Source organism: Haemaphysalis longicornis, unplaced genomic scaffold, assembly GCF_048455015.1.
Source record: "Haemaphysalis longicornis isolate Haplotype H1 unplaced genomic scaffold, Haemaphysalis longicornis Haplotype H1 scaffold_10, whole genome shotgun sequence".
NCBI classification, from domain to species: domain Eukaryota; kingdom Metazoa; phylum Arthropoda; class Arachnida; order Ixodida; family Ixodidae; genus Haemaphysalis; species Haemaphysalis longicornis.
The window spans coordinates 46,993,474-47,012,989 of NW_027526204.1; the positions used below are offsets into that span (position 1 = coordinate 46,993,474).

A 19,516-nucleotide genomic window follows, 5' to 3' on the forward strand; every position below is an offset into this window, starting at 1 on the left:
CAAATGTCTGCCATCCGATTGACACCGGCAACCATGCACCACTGCGCCAGCCACCGTACCGTGTATCACCCAAGGAACGCCTCGTTATCGAGGAGCATGTAGCCGATATGCTGAACCGGGACGTTATTCGCCCCTCCACGAGTCCCTGGTCCTCTCCAGTCGTGCTAGTCACCAAGAAGGATGGGTCTATAAGGTTTTGCGTCGACTATCGCCGCCTAAATAAGATTACACGAAAGGACGTCTATCCACTGCCTCGAATAGATGACGCGCTGGACTGCTTGCAGGGTGCCGAGTTCTTTTCTTCATTAGATTTGCGCTCGGGTTACTGGCAAGTACCTATGGCTGAGGCTGACAGACAGAAAACGGCGTTTGTGACACCGAATGGGCTCAATGAATTTAACGTCATGCCCTTTGGTCTGTGTAATGCGCCAGCGACATTCGAGCGAATGATGGACAATGTTTTGCCTGGGCTGAAGTGGCGTATCTGTTTATGCTATTTGGACGACATTGTCGTGTTTTCACCGGACTTTACGACCCACCTCCAGAGGCTTGACCAAGTCCTTACGAGCCTTACGTCGGCTGGCCTGCAAATGAACCTCAAGAAATGCCGTTTTGCTGCCTGCAGACTTACTATATTAGGTCATGTGGTATCTAAAGACGGCATCCTACCAGAACCAGCCAAGCTGCGTGTGGTCCACGAGTTCCCTAAGCCCAGAACAATGAAGGAGCTTCGAAGCTTTATTGGGCTATGCTCCTACTTTCGGCGGTTTGTCCGAAACTTTGCGTCTATCATCGCACCGTTGACGCAGCTGATCGGTGACGCCAAAGGAGTTTTAAACTGGTCAACGGCTTCCGAGAGAGCGTTCGAGACCTTACGAAGGCTTCTGACGTCACCGCCGATATTGGGCCATTTTGATCCTACCGCGCCCACTGAACTTCACACGGACGCCAGTGGTACCGGTCTCGGCGCTGTCCTGGTTCAACGCAAGGTTGGTTTTGACGAGTATGTCGTGGCGTACGCAAGTCGCGCTCTGACAAAAGCGGAGTACAACTACTCCGTCACAGAAAAAGAGTGCCTTGCAATCGTTTGGGCGATTGGTAAATTCCGACCCTACCTCTATGGCCTCCCATTCAAAGTAGTCACGGACCACCATGCTTTATGCTGGTTGGCATCATTGAAGGACCCTTCCGGACGTCTAGCCCGCTGGTCCCTTCGGCTCCAGGAGTACGACGTTCGTGTTGTTTACCGCTCAGGCAGAAAACACACCGACGCAGACGCCCTTTCTCGTTCGCCATTGCCACCGGAAGCCACGACGTCAGCGCTGGTGTCGAATAGCGACGTGTCGTCGCTACAAATTGACGACATGGCTACCGAGCAGCGAAAGGACCCTTGGATAGCCTCACTACTAGACTTCCTTGGAAACCCCACAAAGTCTTCCGCATCCTGCACAATACGGCGCCAAGCAGCGCATTTCGCCATTTGAGAGGAGCTCCTATACCGGCGCAACTATTCCGCAGAAGGCCGCAAATGGTTGCTGGTGATACTGTGGCACCTGCGCTCACATATATGCGCATTGTTTCATGCCGACGCCCAGTGTGGCCATGCTGGAACACTTCAGACATATCAGCGCCTACGCCTACGCTACTACTGGCGAGGCATGTACACGTTCGTCGCGAAGTACATTCGTTCCTGCACTGAGTGCCAGCGTCGCAAGACCCCTTCATGGCACCCCGCTGTAGAGCTGCGGCCGCTACCATGCCCGGAACGGCCTTTCGATCGGGTTGGGATTGACTTCTACGGACCCCTTCCGAGCACTAAATCAGGCAACCGTTGAATCATTGTCGCGGTGGATCACCTGACTCGATTCGCCGAAACAGGCGCCCTGGCCACCGCACCGGCACGCGACGTCGCCATTTTTCTACTCCGGCGTTTCGGCTTACGACACGGTGCTCCCCGAGAGCTGCTTAGTGACCGCGGCCGGGTATTTCTCTCCCACGTCGTGGAGGCGCTGCTACAGCAATGTCAAATTGTCCACAGAACCACGAATTCATACCACCCGCAGACAAATGGCCTAACTGAAAGGTTCAACCGCACCCTTGGAGATATGCTTTCCATGTACATATCGTCCGACCACTCAAACCGTTCGTCACGTACGCATATAACACCGCCACGCAAGCGACCACAAGCTTTTCACCGTTTTTTCTTCTGTATGGACGTGAGCCATCTTGCTTGATCGACACTATTTTGCCCTATCACCCCGACGCCTCTGAATGTGCCCCAGTTTCCCAGATGGCGAGGTATGCTGAGGAATGTCGACAGCTCGCTCGCAAGTTCACATCAGAAGACCAAGGACGGCAGAAGTCTCGACACGACAGCTCCGCCGCGGCACCAACGTTTGAACCTGGATCCCTTGCATGGCTTCGTGTGCAATGCCCCCCTCCTGGTCTTTCGGCGAGATTCCTTGCTAAATACCACGGCCCATATAGGATTCTCGAACAAACATCGCCCGTTAACTACCCCATCGAGCCCGTGACTCCCACCTCCGACCTTCGCCGTCGAGGTCGTGACATAGTGCACACAGAACGTTTAAAGCCCTACTACGATCCCCTCGTCGTTTCGTCCCCTTAAGTCGCCAGGACGGCTCCTCTTTTCGCCGGGGGGGGTGATTATACTGGAGATAGTTGTCGCCGACAAGACGACATACCTTGCGCTTAGTGTGCGCCAATCTCCAGTGTGCAACCGACGGGGTATGTGGCGGAGGAAGGACTGCTATGTGCCGCATGATGATGGCAGGCGCAAGGCGTTGGGCGAGAGAAGAAGAGGAACGGTCAGCATCGCGAGTGGCTCGCTCTAAGAGAACGCACAGAGACATCGGTCTGCGCTGCCTTGCGCGTCTCTGGTCTCTGCCTCTTTACAAGCGTCTTGCTGGTCCCCAGCTATAATCCCCCTTATATATATATATATATATATATATATATATATATATATATATATATATATATATATATATATATATATATATATATATATAAGCAGTAAAAGAAACTTCTCGATGAGCCAGAAGAAATAGTTGAGAAAATGGTCGCACGATTAAAAACAAAAGCAGTGGTTTCCTGGCGTTTCGACTGGATGACCAGTCTTCATCTTGAGTAACATACAACGTTGGAGCACGCATGCTTATATAGGTGTAGAAGGTTTGCTGCAGTGCACCCTTGTTAACAACATTGGCGTGTTGGGGCGAGGGAACAGGGAAAGGAGGGCATTATACATGTGGCAGTCTACATAATGACAAACTCTTTTCTAAAAAGCCCTGCAATATTCAACTTCATCAAAAAAAAGGACAGGGTAGGCAGCTGTTCAAAAACACTTTTTTGATAAATGAATAAATGAATGGTGCAGGGAACGTCTCGACAAACGAAATGCAAAGTACACGAACAACAAATATAGAACGGAAGCCGCCGGTGACACATCAGTTCCTGAAAACACCAATTACCGGCGGCGTGGGGAATGTCAGGGCAGTTTACAAGTTCACAGAAGTCACAGAAGAGCACACATGCCAGCAACGCAGCCAATTATTTAGCCATGTAGGAAGTAACTAGGTGTGTCCTGCATGGAAGCAACTATTAAATCGGTCGCCAGTAAGGGTCAACAAGTTTCCGTGTATATAATAAAAGCGTGTCACAGCATGATGGAGGCATGCAAAGAAGTGAGTAATGATTGACTGCCCAAGAAGCGGAGGGGTCGGGGAACCGCGCAACATCCAAGAAAATGGTGAATGACCACGCGGACGGCGCGTTCGCGATAACAAATTTAACCCCCCACTCCCCGTCTACTGTTAATTTTCTTGACGTAAACGTCACCGTCTCAGAGGGCAACCTGATCACTAAACTGTACCGAAAACCGACCGACAAGCAAAAGTACCAACGTTTTCAAAGCAGTCACGTCAAACATTGCAAAACCGGAATTCCCTATAGCCAAGCTCATCGTTTTCGTCAAATTTGCTCAAAGGAAGAGAACTTCAATGATAATTGTAAGGAGCTACGCAGTGCACTTTTGAAACAAAAATATCCTCTTAGAATAATTGACAACGCTATAGACAGTGCACGAAACCTGAATCGCTCAGACATTCTCAGAGGCGCCAAAACCTCCCACGACACCCCGCAAACGAACTTGGTCTTAACACGTTCCGCATCTGTTCCCAAAGTCTCGTCTATACTAAAAAAGCGCTATAATATTCTTACCCAAAGTGAGCGCCTAAAACATATTTTTCCCAAACCCCCACGGGTTGTGTACAGGACAAACAAAAACATTAGGGATGTCCTGACCTCAGCCAAACTAAGGACTCAGACGACCGGCGGATGCAGTCCTTGCGGGAAGCCTCGATGTCAAATATGCACGCATATGTCAACAACGGATACCGTGGTCAGTTCAGCCTCTGACTTTCGTCTAAAAATCGGAGGAAAGCTGAACTGTGATAGTTCCAATTTAGTATATTTGCTCGAGCAATACATCGGGCAAACACAAAAGTCGTTCAGAACTAGGTTTAATAATCACAAGTCACATTCCAAAACACTGCCATCTCTCCCGTTGTCAAAACACGTTGACCTTCCTGGGCACTCTTTTGACCACCTCAGAGCCACGATATTAGAATCTGGGTTTCCCTTTGACAAATAGCTCCGACGTTCCCTTTGACAAATGGCTCCGACTCTTCGAGGTGAAGACTGCGGCCGCTGCAGGGACCGAGCGAGACACGCTGTGCCATTTCTCCGATTACCTTGAAGGTAACGCCTTCCGAAGGTATCTTACCGAGGTGTTTGACACTGGCGCATCTTGCAAGGAAATCGTTGCATGCATGACCCAATGCTTCGTAAGCGCCATCGCGGATCCATTCCGTCAGTTCATTCATTGTCGCCTGAAATCGGGCCAGAGCATCAAAGAGTATTACGACGAAAAAATATGTCTGGGATGCCTTGCTGACCTAAAGGATGCGCACCTTATATCAGGGCTCATGGATGGTCTCCCTGCTGAAATGGAAATGGCTCTTGCTGGGCTTACTTCATCTACCCCATCAGCGTGGCTTTCAGCTGCGCTTAGAGTAGAGGCTGCTTTGCACCGGGCCAAGTCACAGCGCGTTCTACCAGGTGGGCGCGCACTGATCAATGCACCGAATAGCAATTACCATAAGCGTCCGACTAATCCGCCGGTACGAGCACCCATGTCCGAATGCAGGTACTGCGCTGTGGACTGCGTACCACGACAGATGCTCTGGCACAGTGAATGCCCACGACGCGCAAGCATTTCTACCCTCGCTACCGACCAGGGAAACCAGGAGGGCGACCCAAAGCTATGTTAATTCAGTTTGATGCAATCATTAACGGACACCCATTCAGCGCTACTCTCGATACCGGAGCTACAATTACCTGTATCAGCGAAGCAGTGCTGAAGGCGCTTCACATGCAAATAAGGAGAGATTCGTGCATCATCGTTCAACAAGTTACGTCATCTACCAAAACTTTGGGTCGCGTCAATCTAAAGGTACAGATTGGAAAAATTACCCAGGAAATTGAAGCAAATGTTCTGCAAGGCATGAAGAGCAATTTGCGCCTTGGCTTGGACAGTGCCTGTCTCTTCAACTTGTATCTAGACATCGACACCCTGACGCTACGCCAAGGAAATGACGTTCTCCACCCTCGCACACAAGCCCGTCAAACGGCTGGAAAGAACGCTTGTTTGCAGGAAGTTAAAGTTTGTGAATTAGAGCACCTGAATGAAAATCAGAGGTCAGCCCTTAAGCAACTTCTCCACAAGTATGAGGACATGAGGACAAGTATGAGGGTGCATCAGTATCGAGATGCATCGCATTCCCGTCACCGACGACGTCCCCATCCGCAGGGCTCCCTATCGATGCTCAGAAGCCGATAGCGTCGAAATGGACAGACAAATGAGCGACCTTCTCACGCAAGGCGTAATACGACTGTATACGTCTCCGTACGCTGCCCCGGCACTTCTGGCAGAGAAAACGGGAGAAAGGCGCACACGTTTCTGCATAGATTACCGCAAGCTGAACTCAGTGACGGTGCCTGACTACCTTCCCATCCCTCGCATTGACGACGTTCTAGACCCTCTCGGGAAATCGACGTACTTTCAACACTAGACATCACATCGGGATACTGGCACGTCAAGATGCACCCGGAAGTCATTCCGAAAACAGCCTTTGTGACACGTACCGGTCACTGCGGTCACAGGCATGGCTTGTTATGCCTTTCGGTCTCCGGAACGCCCCAGCCACTTTTGAGCGGGCTGTCAAGTCCATCCTGGCAAAACACCGCTTAGCGCACGTCAGGAACTACTTCGATGATATTGTGGCGTATTTTGACACGTTTTCTGACCATCTGAAACATCTCGACGCTGTTCTAAACGCTTTTAAAAGCGAATGCGTCAGGCTCAAAATGAAGAAATGTCAATTCGCACAAATATCCATTGAGTACCTGGGACAAAGGGTTTCAAATGTCGTAGTCACTCCGAAACGAAGCAACGTGGAGGCGATTTTGCGGTTTCCCACACCATCGCGCCCGAAAGAGCTGCAGCGTTTTCTCGGTACCGTGAGTGTTTACCGTTGGTACATCGCTCACTTCAGTGAAATTGCCCATCCACTGATGTGCCTCCTCAGCAAAGACGCAACGTGGAACTGGGACTGTGAGTGCCAACTGGCTTTCACTAAGCTGAAGAAATGTGTCACGCAATAGCCGGTTCTTGCCATCTACGATGCCTCCAAACCGTGTGTGCTGTACTGTGAGGCGTCCAGCAAAGGTATCGGCGCCGTTTTGAAGCAGGCTGATGAAGAAGGCCGCGAGCACCCAGTTGCATACCACTCACGCAAGCTGCTCAAGCACGAAGTCAATTACGCCATCACAGAGCTTGAATGCTTGGCAATTATTGACGCTATCGACAAATGGCACTGCTATCTGCATGGGAAAATTTGTACGGTGGTTACCGATCACGCTGCGCTACAGTGGCTTAAAAACATCAAGAATCCGCGAGGCCGTCTGTTTCGATGGTCCTTGAAGCTCTCCATGTACGATGTCAATATCAAGCACCAAAAGGGCACTGACAACATCGAAGCTGATGCACCATCGCGAAACCCGATTATTCAGCTTCTATCAGCTTAGCAACTGCAAGAGCATCCCAACGGCAAACCGCCTTGCAAGTACGTCATTGAGAACAGAATGGCTATAGTGACGCGTAGAGGGATTCGAAAAGTCTACGTTCCTGCTGCTCTGCGATCTTCTCTTCTTCAGAAGGCTCATGACGCTTTTGGTCACGTTGGAGTCAAGAAGACATTGCGACTTTTGTCTCCACAATATTATTGGCCTGACATCATCACCGACGTCTCAAAATACATTCGCCACTTTGACACTTGCCAGCGCTGCAAGAAGACGAAGACCAAGCGTTTCGGATCTTTGGAGTCACTACCGCCAGCTGAACAACCATTTGATCTTCTGGCCATGGACACCATCGGAGGTTTTGCGAACTACGGTTCTCCAAAAAGGTTCATTCACTTGGCCGTTGATCATGCCACTCGTTATGTTTCGGCTTTTGCGCACCGAAATCAGACGTGCGATGCGTACATTTCCTGCCTGAAGAGCATCTTCATTGCTGGAAAGCCTCGGAAGTTCCTCTCCGACCGCGCAACAGGATTCACCGCAGGCCAATTCAAGCAGTTCCTCAAACACAACAACATTCATCAGCTTTTCACAAGTTCTCAACGACCCCAGTGTAATGGCCTAAACGAGCGCACTAACCAGTCCATAGTTACTCGCCTCCGCTGTAAAATCAACGATGAACCGAGAAAACCATAGACACGCCTTCTTCAAGAGGTTGTCGATGAGTACAACAGGACACCTCATGAAGTCACTGGCTATCCACCATGCTTTCTCATGTATGGCACACCACTATACCCCTGATCCCTCTCCAACACTGCCGAAACCCTGCACGAAGCTCGCGCAAACGCAGTCCGCAATTCCCTGGCGTATCATCTACGACATGAGCTCATCTACGACAAGAAGTTTCTTCCGTCAGAGCTCCAGGTGGGAGACTGTGTTATATGAGACACCCTGGCATCCAAACCGTGGAAAACTCTGCGCTATAATGGAAGGGCCGTATACTGTCCTACGCAAGATCTCTTCGGTAAACTACGAGATCGACCGCAGCGTGGCTCCACTCGGTCGTCGGACTGACATTGTCCATGTGGGGAGGCTAAGACGATATTATCCCCCCCTACACCAAACACTCTCTCGGGGGGAGGGGGAAGCGTGTGACGTCCCGCAGATGGATGGTGCAGGGCTGTTCGCCGGAATGGGAGATTAGCCACCAAGAGACGGTGCGGTGCGATAGTGGTGGACGATGAATAAGAAGTTGTTAATAAAGGTGTCGGTTCGCCGGACGCCATGTCTCCTGCGTTACATATATATATATATATATATATATATATATATATATATATATATACAGTAAGGAAATGAGGGGCTCGTTGAGGAAATACAGCAAGATAGGTCGGCAGTCTACAACGCCAAAGGAGGCATAGGGGTGTGGTTAGGCTCTTTTCTTACTACGGTTATTGAAGTTAACATTTTTTTAAATATACGGCAGAAAGCAAGAAAGAAAAACACGCGCCCAGAGTGGGGACCGAACCCACGCCTTTCGACCGAACCCACGGTCCCCACTCTGGGCGCGTGTTTTTATTTCTTTCTTTCTTCCACATATTTAAAAAAATGTTAACTTCATTAACCGTAGTAAAAAAAGAGCCTACCCACACCCCTAGCCTTCTTTGGCGTTGTAGACTGCCGACCTATCTTTCTGTATATATATCTATATATGACAGAAATAAGAATTGGCAGTCAAGAAAACCTCGGAAAGCAAAGGGGAGGATGTAGTTGGTCAAGATAAAGAATTTGGAAAATAGGAAAGTGGAGAAAAAATGCCCGCCAGGTGATATCCGAACCCACGACCTCCAGAATACCGGTCTGGTGCGATAACAACTACGCTACCGGCGGGGCTACTTTAGCCTCCACTTTCTGGGGTATGTATGTTCAGGTGTTTTTGTTTCCTGCGCTTGGGGGCGGTAGCCAGCACCACTCGGACTACTCGGGGTGAAGCGGACCTTCTTTTTAACCCCCGGGCCGTGACTCGAGCGTCTACGACATGTCGAGAGTGGTCGACCAGCGTTTAACCCTCTTAAGCTTCCTATGGCACCAAGACTGCCAGAACAGAGACCCTCGCTATGCATGTAGCGAATCAGAATAGGAAATGAGGGGCTCGTTGAAAATAAGACAGAAATAAGAATTGGCAGCCAAAAAAACCTCGGAAAGCAAAGGGGAGGATGTAGTTGGTCAAGATAAAGAATTTTGAAAATAAGAAATTGGAGAAAAAAATGCCCGCCACGTGGGATCCGAACACAGGACCTCCAGAATACCGGTCTGGTGCGATAACCACTACGCTACCGGCGGGGCTACTTTAGCCTCCACTTTCTGGGGTATTTATGTTCAGGCGTTTTTGTTTCCTGCGCTTGGGGGTGGTAGCCAGCGCCACTCGGAGTACTTGAGGTGAAGGGGACCTTCTTTTAAATGCAGAGCATTTCTTTAACTCACGATGTCACCCGCCCTAGGCGTCCGTAGTAGTACGCATCGCTCACCTCGACATGCCCGGCTCAGACGTTTTGCTATCGGCGCGATCAACATTCGATAGCGCGCCCAGGCACGTTTCAAGGACGCTCTCTCCCCTCTCTCGGACTCAACGTGCACCGAGGCTGCTAATTTTACTGCTGACGAGCGCTCTCTCGTCAGCAGTTGCCACAAGTGCAACAACATTAACGTAGCGCGAACTACTTAACGTCGTGCGCCCCCGGAAATGTTCTGCATTTGATCGTGCCCCTCGCGAGGGGGATGTTTCACTGCGTCGCCATGCGAACAGTTTGCCACGCTTTAGTTTCAGTTCCGTATCTCCCCGCCGCGGCCGTGGAGAAAAGGCGGCCGGCCGCGACTTTCGCCACCGCGGCGCTGCGGTTGCGAGTTGCGCTAGGAAAGCGAGCGTCGTCTGCTAGCGGGGAGCGGAACGCGTTCCGCTCGGCATCTTCGGTCTTCACCACTTCTGGATGCGCACTGCAAAAGAAATATTTTTTTAACCCCCGGGCCGTGACTCGAGCGTCTACGACATGTCGAGAGTGGTCGACCAGCGTTGAACACTCTTAAGCTTCCTATGGCACCAAGACTGCCAGAAAAGAGGCCCTCGCTATGCATGTAGCGAATCAGAATAGGAAATGAGGGGCTCGTTGGAAACAAGACAAAAATAAGAATTGGCAGTCAAGAAAACCTCGGAGCGTCCTCGGTGCACATATTTCAATGCACCCATACCTGCTTAGGGGGATTGGCCAAGATTCGCCAAGAAACTCCAGCGTTAATGTATGCCCCGCCAACTCCAGCGTTAATGTAATGTATGCCCCGCCAAAGCGATGGCCAGTGATGATCTCTTCAAAACAAAACGAGGGAAGTTCACACTAATAGCAACAATAGCGTAGCAAATGTCGTTGCGGCAGCGAAGAAGAAGCAAATATGCTGCAATGGGGAACCCAAACCGTCTAGACGGTCGTGAAGGTTGCGTACAGCTTCGCTACCTTGACGTCTTACGCGTGAATTTGAGTTTCCTTGCATTTGTTTGTCGTCGTTTTAGCTCTCGTTCGGGTACATCGGGCCACAAAGCATGCTCCCCATTTTATTTAATTTTAAATGTTTGTCTCTCCTTTTTACCGGTTATGTATGTGGACTCTGATATAAGTAAAACATGTATCAATTCGCCGCCCCTTGCAATCATTGCAGCTGGGAGCTATTTATTCGGTTTTGCTATTCCACAAGTTTGCTTTAGTAAGTTGGTTCGTTGCCGCATTTTTTTGTCCTTATCGTGTGTTGGAGGTGCAAAAGGTACACGTTGTTCTTCTGTTAAGTTTGACACTTTTGAGCTTGCCCATCTGATTGTCTTCTTTTATTAAAATTTTCTTTTTTTTTTCAGTTAGCGCTGGTATACTTTTCAGCTTCATTATCCTTGCCAATTATGCAGTTTTGTGCAGATGCGGTCATTCATGGTTTGACATTTTTTGCGTTGATTTTACTGTGTGCAGCTTTGTTGTTTCAAAGCTTTTTGTTTTTCTTCTTTCAGCGAGGCCAGTGCATGTGATTTAGATTTCTGTATTAAATATTTTATTTTTTGTTTTTTTGTTCGAAATGGTTTTTTTGAAATTTCCTCACTAAGAACCAGTATGGTCGTTTCTTCGCCAATACTGGAATTTTGTTCAGGTCCACAACTTCAGCACGGCATCGTTGATACTGTGCAGTGCTCGATAAAGTTATTCCGCATTAAAATAGACTAGACCTGCTGATTTGTACACTGGGCATAGTTATTAAGAGACTTTGGCTTTCGCCGTGAACAACAGCGGCAACAACTGCGCCATAAACACATGACTGACTCTACGCATTCTGTGTCGGCAACAAACTACTGCGAGAGATAACATAAAGGGCTTTTCGAAGATGAGAAAGCCTTTGTGGAATAATATTTATATGGTAGTTAGCAGCTATGCATGTGCAGCCTGGACATTTGAGGAGATGCATTTCAGGATTCAGTAACTGTTCAAAATCACACTGCTTTTTACGCTTCACGGCAGCACACTTTCGATAGCAGACACGGTGGCGAGCTGGCCGATTTTCTTAAATTACCGCGTAGCAACAAATCCGAATAATTATTTTGCGATTTAGTGGTAATAACCACGAATATTTGTACACAGTCTTACGGCTGCAACCAAAATTTCTGGTTTCAAAGCATAAGTATACAGAAAAATACGGAATGGAATGACGGGACATTTTTCCTTCGGGCCATATTTAGCAATGTCGGAGAAAAAAGGGATAACCTTAACTATACAATAAAGTGAGTTGCCAAACCTCTGCTTTTACATGTATTCAAGTCTATTGGCTAAAATAAACAACTTTTCATCATTCATGCGGTCGATAAAACAGTATTTAGTTTCTAAAGTCTGAAAGAGGGAAAATATTGTGAAATTTCCGGTGGCCACAAGATCTCGCATGAGTCACTTGCCGGTTGGTTGGTATGTGATTAGGCGATGTCTAAGATTAGAATCCAAATCCGTTTCCGTTTCGGTTCTGTGCAACAACATGTTCAGCATACGACGTTATCGTTGGTTGCACATTCTCGATAATTCAGAAATTCTCATCCCGCGCTTCTTCCATGTTCTCGGCTGTAGAATTTGTCAAATAAGCATGGTAGCATTGCTTAGAATTATAATGTTGGCTACCGGAGGCGTACGCAGTAGCTGATAACCTTCCTGGTCATAGGCGACGCTAAAATGCGAGGCACTTCGCTTCACCGTTGACGCTGCCTGGCTCGTTCCTGGATGTGTCGTAAGAGGCGGGTTCGCAACAGGCTGAGAGCTGGCTGGTTGGGCAGTGCATCCGCAACCAGTGTGTGGTTAGGTCAACACCTCGCCGAAGAGAACTCACGATCGCGTCAGTTTCGGTGTGCACGCAGTAAGCCACTCCCTCTAGGGGCAATAAAGGTTGCAGAGAAATTGGTGAATACGGTATAGAAAACGGTTCATTCAGTACAAATAATCAACTAAAAAAAGATGGAAGCCCCATTACTAACATATCCTTTGCGAAACATTGCATCGAGTGCGTCACACAATTCGGCCATACCCCCCGCACCGTCGGAAATGGTCATTTTAGTCCTTTTAGCGTCCTGTTCGGATGAATACTAAGCGCAATTCAGCATAAAGCATCACCAATAGCCCCAGTGGAAACCCCTCCTTCAGGGTTCGTGGTTCGTTGACGGCGGCGAAGGAGCCCTTACCTGTGGGTGCTCGGCGGTGGTGGTGGCCAGGGACGAGACAAGGGAACGGCGACGGCAGATTCGATGCGCAAAACGAAAAAACTGCATTTACGGTTATTTACAGAAGTTAGTTACAGAAGGTTGGTTGCAAAATTGATTAAAAATGGCTGTCTTAGCGATCGACCCTTTGGGTTGCGCCCTAGGTATCAGACCTTAGCGTTCCAATCGGTGTTACCCCCTAGATGACCATGTTCTGACGTGCACTAAGCACGGAGGCCCGCTGGCCCTTGATGACCTCAAAGATTATAGCCAAGTCTCCCGCTGACCGTTATTTTGGATTACAATCCCTCGTGTACATTGTGAGCCGGACAGCACACCTAATTGGTCAGAGAAACATCTCGAATTTCACCAATCGTCGGGCCAAACGACGCCTTCCCAACGTTGTGCACGGTGACCTCGGAAGCACTCAAGGGCGCGTCATTCAGAGGCGTCCAAAAATGGAAGCCGCTTTCCCCCCCAAGAAAAACCAATTATGGCGGCGGCCATTAAGAGAAGTGGGGGCTGCAATGCGGGCGGCCGCTCAGCCCGCGCATCTTATCTCTCAATCTCCCTTCCTCCGCTATGCCCAAAGGCCGCAGCAGCACTACACGTCCATCCCAAAGAGCATAACAGGGGGAGAACCGACGCCTGTAATGCGAAAAAAACCCACAAGGGCTGCTGACGCTAAATATACCCGCTACGAACCGCGAGCCTCCGGTCGAAATCTTAGCCGCCCTACACATAGGGCGAGAACAGGAAGTCTAGGAAACAAACACGGGCGAAGCATGAGGTATTGCGCAGCCGCACATGCCCCAAACACAACTTGCGCGCTTATGCCCTTATAACTGCAGAAACAAAAGACCCAACGCGACAAAAAAAAACAGCAGCATAACCCCGAGTGACAATAACAATGCAGAGTAACACTGTCGTAGAGAGCAAGCAAAACACCTAGGCAGGCGCCTGTCAACAAAACCAGCACAAAGTATTCTCGCCACGTCCGTTAGGCGTAAGCAGGTGATCGACACAATTCATAAGAAAACATGCCCGCGGGCTAACTGTGGCACTCAATAGTACGTTGTCGGTCTATCTATAAAAATAGGGCAAACACGCACACTCACACACATTGCCACCCGCGGGAAGGCATCCTAGGTCGACCAGTGCCCTGCGTTTGTAGCACTCCAGTCACGGCACAAGTGTCCGAGCCTTGACGGGTCCCCACACACTCCACTGTGCGCGGGCGAGCGGGAACATTCACGCTCATCAAGGCCGGCATGGTGTGCTAATGCTCCCAAGCAGCATTGGTGAACCTAGACAGGGCATCGGCGTTGCCGTTGCTGGTTCCCTTCCGGTGTCTCACAGAGACATTGTAGCGCTGTAAAGCCAGCGCCCACCTTGCCAGCTTTGTCCCGTGCGGACATGGAGGAAAGAAAAGCTTAGGAGAGGCCCTGACGTCACACCCAGCGCAGCCGGAAACGCCATTTCTGTAAGTCGAATTGCGGACCATTGGCCCTCCATGCCATTGGCGGACTCTTTTTGCCTCTCTCTCTCGGTGCACCTTCTCCGCCTCCTCCGTCCTGTATCGCCTCTCTTGTCGTCTGCATCTGCCAGCGCCGAGCCGGCGGAAATCAGCTGATAGGCAGGTAGAAGGCCATTTTGCAGCGCGTGACCGTGAACCTAAACGCGCGGTTACACTGTTACACGTCTTCAGTGTGGCCGCAGCAGGTTTGCGAAGCGGCTCGCTCTAACAATGCCGCAATGCTCGGGGCCAGGCTGCAAGTCGCGATCGCTACCCAAGGAATTGGGCGTCACTTTCCACCGGTTAGTGCATCATTCCGCTGACAATTATTGCTGTACATTGGTGTGCATTCATCCTTTGTTTGCAATCGCCGCCGTTTATAGGTTCCCAAGCGATGGAGAACGCCGCAAACAGTGGGCGAACGCCGTGCGGCTACCGGACTGGAAAGTGCCCAAGTTTGCGGTGCAGTTTCACTGGCAATCCCAGAGATGACTAGTCAATTAAACGGCCGTTCTATATATATAGGTAAGCAGTACTTCATGCAGATTTCACGCTAAAAAATTGTGGAATGTTTTTACCGTTGTTCGCGTGCCTTCGATAGAATTTTTTGCGAAGGAGGAGGAGCAGGAGGAGGAGTAGGCAAAACGTTTTATTGAGTAAAAAAAAATGAGAGGGTGGGTGGCGTCAATACACTTTTTTTCGCCAAGTTTCAACTTGTCTCAGTGTCAATAAATTCAAGGTGATATCAGTTGAAAACGTTCATACACTAACCTCGCAGTATGAAGCGTTGAAAAGCGAAATCCAGAGCGAGACCACAAAAAGATCCAGATTCCAGATCCAGCACTCTTCCAGTCAACAGACGGACACCTACTAAGGTAATAGGACGATGGAATTATATCAACTGGGAATCTACCTTGTAACAGTTGCAAAGGCACTGCCGCGCATTGCCGGCCTAGCAAACTATATATTGCAGCGGCGATAACCAAAAAATTCAGTTGCGAATCGTTCGGTTGCAAGTCGCCTACGTACTGCACACCGTGTATCACTTCCCGAAAATCTACCTGACGGGTGTCCGCGCGTACGACGGGACGGCGCGTTCACAATATCTGCACTTCAATAGGCGCGTCGTGATCGCGACCGGAGCAAAAGCTTGACGCGGTACAAGGTGCACTTGCAAGTAGAAATTAAATGACATATTCACATCGGCGCAGCTGTCGCAACTCGCAGCATCCTTTTCGAGTTCCGCAAGACCACAGCGCAGCAAAGCGAAGCAGTAATCTTCGCAATCGGACGACAAGGCTGGCGCTGCCTTTCCTCCATGACTGGCGAACGGCGGGCGGGCTGTTGCTAGGACGCTGTTGCTAACGCGACTTCCAATGGCCGCCGAAAACACGTGACTTCCTCCACACTTTTGTCAATGCGCGGGGATAGCTGGGGGCCTCTCCTAAGCTTTTTTTTCCTCCATGCGTGCGGAGTACTAGTTGTCACGCAAGACAATGGGTTGTGGTCCGAAACAACATTCACCTCCGCGCCGAACAGCCAGTGATCAAACTTTTTGACCGCCCAAATGATGGCGAACGCCTCCCGCTCGATGGTAGACCACCGTGCCTGGGTCTGGTCAAACCGATCACTGACGAAGGCCCCTGGCTTCTCTACCCCGTGCTCAGACATCTGTGCAAGGCAAGCACCTGCCGCTGTCGCGGACGCGTCAGTAAAAAGCCAGTACGGCTGACTGGTGTTCGGAGTGCTGAGCGCGACCGCCTTGCAGAGTGACTCCTTAAGCTCGTCAAATGCGCGCTGGGCCTCGTCTGGCCACGGTATCGAGTTCGGTATCCCCCGCTTTGTTAGAACGGTTAGGGGACCTGCCACCTCGGCATAGTTGCGAACCTACTCACGGTAGTAACCGCATAGTCCGAGTAAACTTCTTAGCTGCTTTTTAGTCTGCGGTGGGGTTAAACCTCTAATTGCAGCTACCTTATCGGGGTCTGGCCCGTGGGATCCTGACCCAACCACGTGTTCGAGGTAGCGAATGTGGGCTTGAGAGACTTGACACTTCTCCGGACTCGCTTTAAGCCCGGCCTCGCCCAACAGCTGCAAAATGGTATCAAGGTGTGCGAGGTGCTCTTCCCACGTCTCAGAAAAGACTGCGATGTCGTCTAAGTACGCTGTGGCGTATGCCTAATGCTTGAAAAGGAGCCTGTTTACCATTCTCTGGAACGTGGCCGCGGCGTTTTTAAGCCCTAATGGCATCACGCGCCAAGCATACTGCCCCTCATGCGTCACAAAGGCTGTGAAATGTTGGCTTTTCGGGTCCATGGCAACCTGCCAATGCCCGCGCTTGAGGTCGACCACCGTAATCTACCGTGCTCGCCCGACCTTGTAGATCAGTTCCTGGGGGTTCGTCATAGGAAAGGCGTCTACGCGGGTAATGGCGTTTAACGTCAGGTAGTCGACGCACATGCGTAGTGTGCTGTCTTTTTTCGCGACGCACACAAAGGGATGCCCGCATCCACTTTCCACCGCGTATATGAGCCCTAGTCCAAGAAGTTCCTAAGCCTGGCGGCTAACCTCATCCCTTAACAGCTCGGGTGCCCTATACAGAAACGACCTTTGCGGTTTCTTTCCTTCCTCCAGTTCGATTCCATGTTGACCTATTTTAGCCAGTCCCGGCTTCCCGTCGAAAACACCGCTGTGTTTCTCGAACACCAAGGTAACTTCGTCGCGCTGCTTTGCGTACAGGTGGGATGACTATGCTCTAGTCAATATCTCGCCCCCACTTGCAGGGAAAGCCAGCGGTGCGTACTCCACTTCTCCAAACTCTCTATCGTCGTCAAACGCGACTCCTACGTGGCTCACCTGGGCGTAGTACGGCCTTAGCCTGTTCGCGTGCGCAACGGCGGGTTTGCCCTCCCCTGTCTGAATACGGTAGGAATGTTGCCTCTCACGCCCCAAGACTCTGAATAGGCCCAGCCACCTAGGTGCCATATTTGTCACACGGTCGGTGTCGAAGACAAGCACCTGATCGCCTAGGCTGAAGTTTTTGTTTCTCGCGGTGTGATTATACGCGTCGGCATAACTGCCCTGCCGCGTGGCACTCGTGAGCCCGGCGACAGCCGCTGCCCCCTCCAGCTGTTCTTTTAGCTGCGCGAGGTACTTCGCCGGCTTTTCTCTCACTGCTACCCGTATCGGCACCTATCCAGTCCACGTTTGCTGGAGAATAGCGAGTCGGCCCGTCGGGTTTCTCCCGTAGAGCAATCGAAAAGGCGCTACCCCAGTGGTTTCGCGAGGTACCTCGCGGTACGCCCACAACACGAATGGTATCAGCTTGTCCCAGTTTTTGGGGTCCTTTTGAATAACGTGAAAGCATATACTTGAGGACCCGGTTACATCTCTTTACCAGCCCATTGCTCTCTGGGTGGTCTGGGGTAGAAAACCTGGGTGTGCACCCCAATTTCTGCAACATCATCTGTGTGAGCTGAGACTTAGAGTTGGTTCCCTGGTCGGAACAGATGGTCTCCGGAATGCCCGTACGACCGAAAATGTCGAGCAAAGCATCGCATGTTGCTTTCCCGGTTAAGGAGCGTAGGCATACCACTTCTGGCCAGCGGGCACACAGGTCCACTAGGCATAGTGCGTAGCGGTGTCCCCTCGCGGATGGCGTGTCAATCGGGCCTATCACATCCACAGTTACCACCTGAAAGGGGCGTTCGGGCCTTGTCAGCGGTGTAATCGGCACCCTGTCGCTTTGACGTCTACCTGACAGCACCTGACACCCGTGGCAGGATTTACAATGCTCCAACACGTCCCTCTCCATACCGGGCAAGTAGAAGCTGTACTTTATCCTTGTGTTGTTCTTTTTACCGCAATGTTTCCCCCACATTGACTCGTCGGATAGCTGGAGTACCTCTTTTCGTCTCTCTCTGGGAAGTACCAGTTGCCTCACCCTGGTTCCAGCTATAGAGTCCCAGTGGAAGAGGATTCCGTCTTCCACGAACATGCCCGACTTGCCAACCTTGGCATCTTCCCACGCCTTCGTTAAGCTCTCGCCATTTGTTTGTTAAGTCTGGAGAGCGTTTCTCTGGCTGGCTGGATGGGCCGCGTCTAACGCATCGGGGATTTTCCCCACGTGATGGATGCTCCTTTGCTGGGCGTTAGCGTCGCATGCAAGCTCCCAGCTTTCGTCCTGCTTTTTGTCGAACGCGTCGGCGCTACTTTTCGGCCTAGGATCTGCCATCGCGAGTGGTGCGCGCTCGTAGTTATGTTCCCTGAGAAGCTCCCAGTCCTCCCTACTAAGTAAGCAATTTACTTCTTCGGCTAGTTCGTCCGTAAGAGCGCATAACATCTCAACCTTTTCAGGCTCCCGCACCACCCCTGGCACACTCATGCCCAGGGATAATGCGGCTAGCTTTGCTTCGACAGCTTTCCCGAAAGCTGACGTCAGCCTGACCGTGCCGGATGGTTCGCTCGACAAAGGGTCCAACAAACTTTCACAAATTACGCTGATTTCGCTGCCCGTATCCAGTACCGCCTCCAAACGCTGCTCTCCACAGACGAGCTGAACGACCTGCAGCTTTGACCTGCCTTGCTTAAGTTTCGGCCCCGACATTGCCACTTTAGCTGTTAGCATTGTCTCTGCGCGTGTCGTCCGGCTGCTCGCTGCTACAGCTATTGTCTGAACTCTCTGTGCCTGCGTTTTTGGGGGGTGGTGTGGCCCTCCTTTTCAGCGGCGGGTGTGGGGCAATTTTAAATGCAGAGCATTTCAGTAACTCACGATGTCACCCACGTTGACGTCCGTAGTCCGCACCGCACCCCTTTATACTATATAAAAAAAATACTCATCCGGCGCCCGGTTTCGATCCCTCGACCCTGCGGGCGGAATGCAATGTACATGGTGCTCTACCCACTGCTCCACAAAGCCGACACAGAATGGGGCACTACGAACGCGCCTTATATCGTTGACTCATTCAAATTACTGCTGACGATCGGTCTCTCGTCAGCAGTTGCCGCAAGTGCAACATTAACGTAACGCAAACTACTTAACGTCGTGCGCCCCCGGAAATGCTCTGCATTTG

The 19,516-nt window shown here is 50.6% G+C and overlaps 1 protein-coding gene and 1 pseudogene across 4 annotated transcripts in view; one reads left to right on the forward strand and one right to left on the reverse strand.

The window, feature by feature from the left end:
* LOC144157724 (lipase member H-like) overlaps nt 1–19,516 on the forward strand; it is a 219,323-nt gene that overhangs the window by 66,440 nt on the left and 133,367 nt on the right. Inside the window, exon 1 of one of the 4 annotated variants that reach the window (XM_077688504.1) lies at nt 14,638–14,969. The exons of the other annotated variants lie outside the window; for them this stretch is intronic. The gene's annotated coding sequence lies outside the window, so the exon portion shown is untranslated. Of the gene's footprint in view, nt 1–14,637; nt 14,970–19,516 lie in introns of those variants that run through there. 4 annotated transcript variants of the gene reach the window in all.
* On the reverse strand, nt 14,208–19,050 carry LOC144159817 (uncharacterized; annotated as a pseudogene).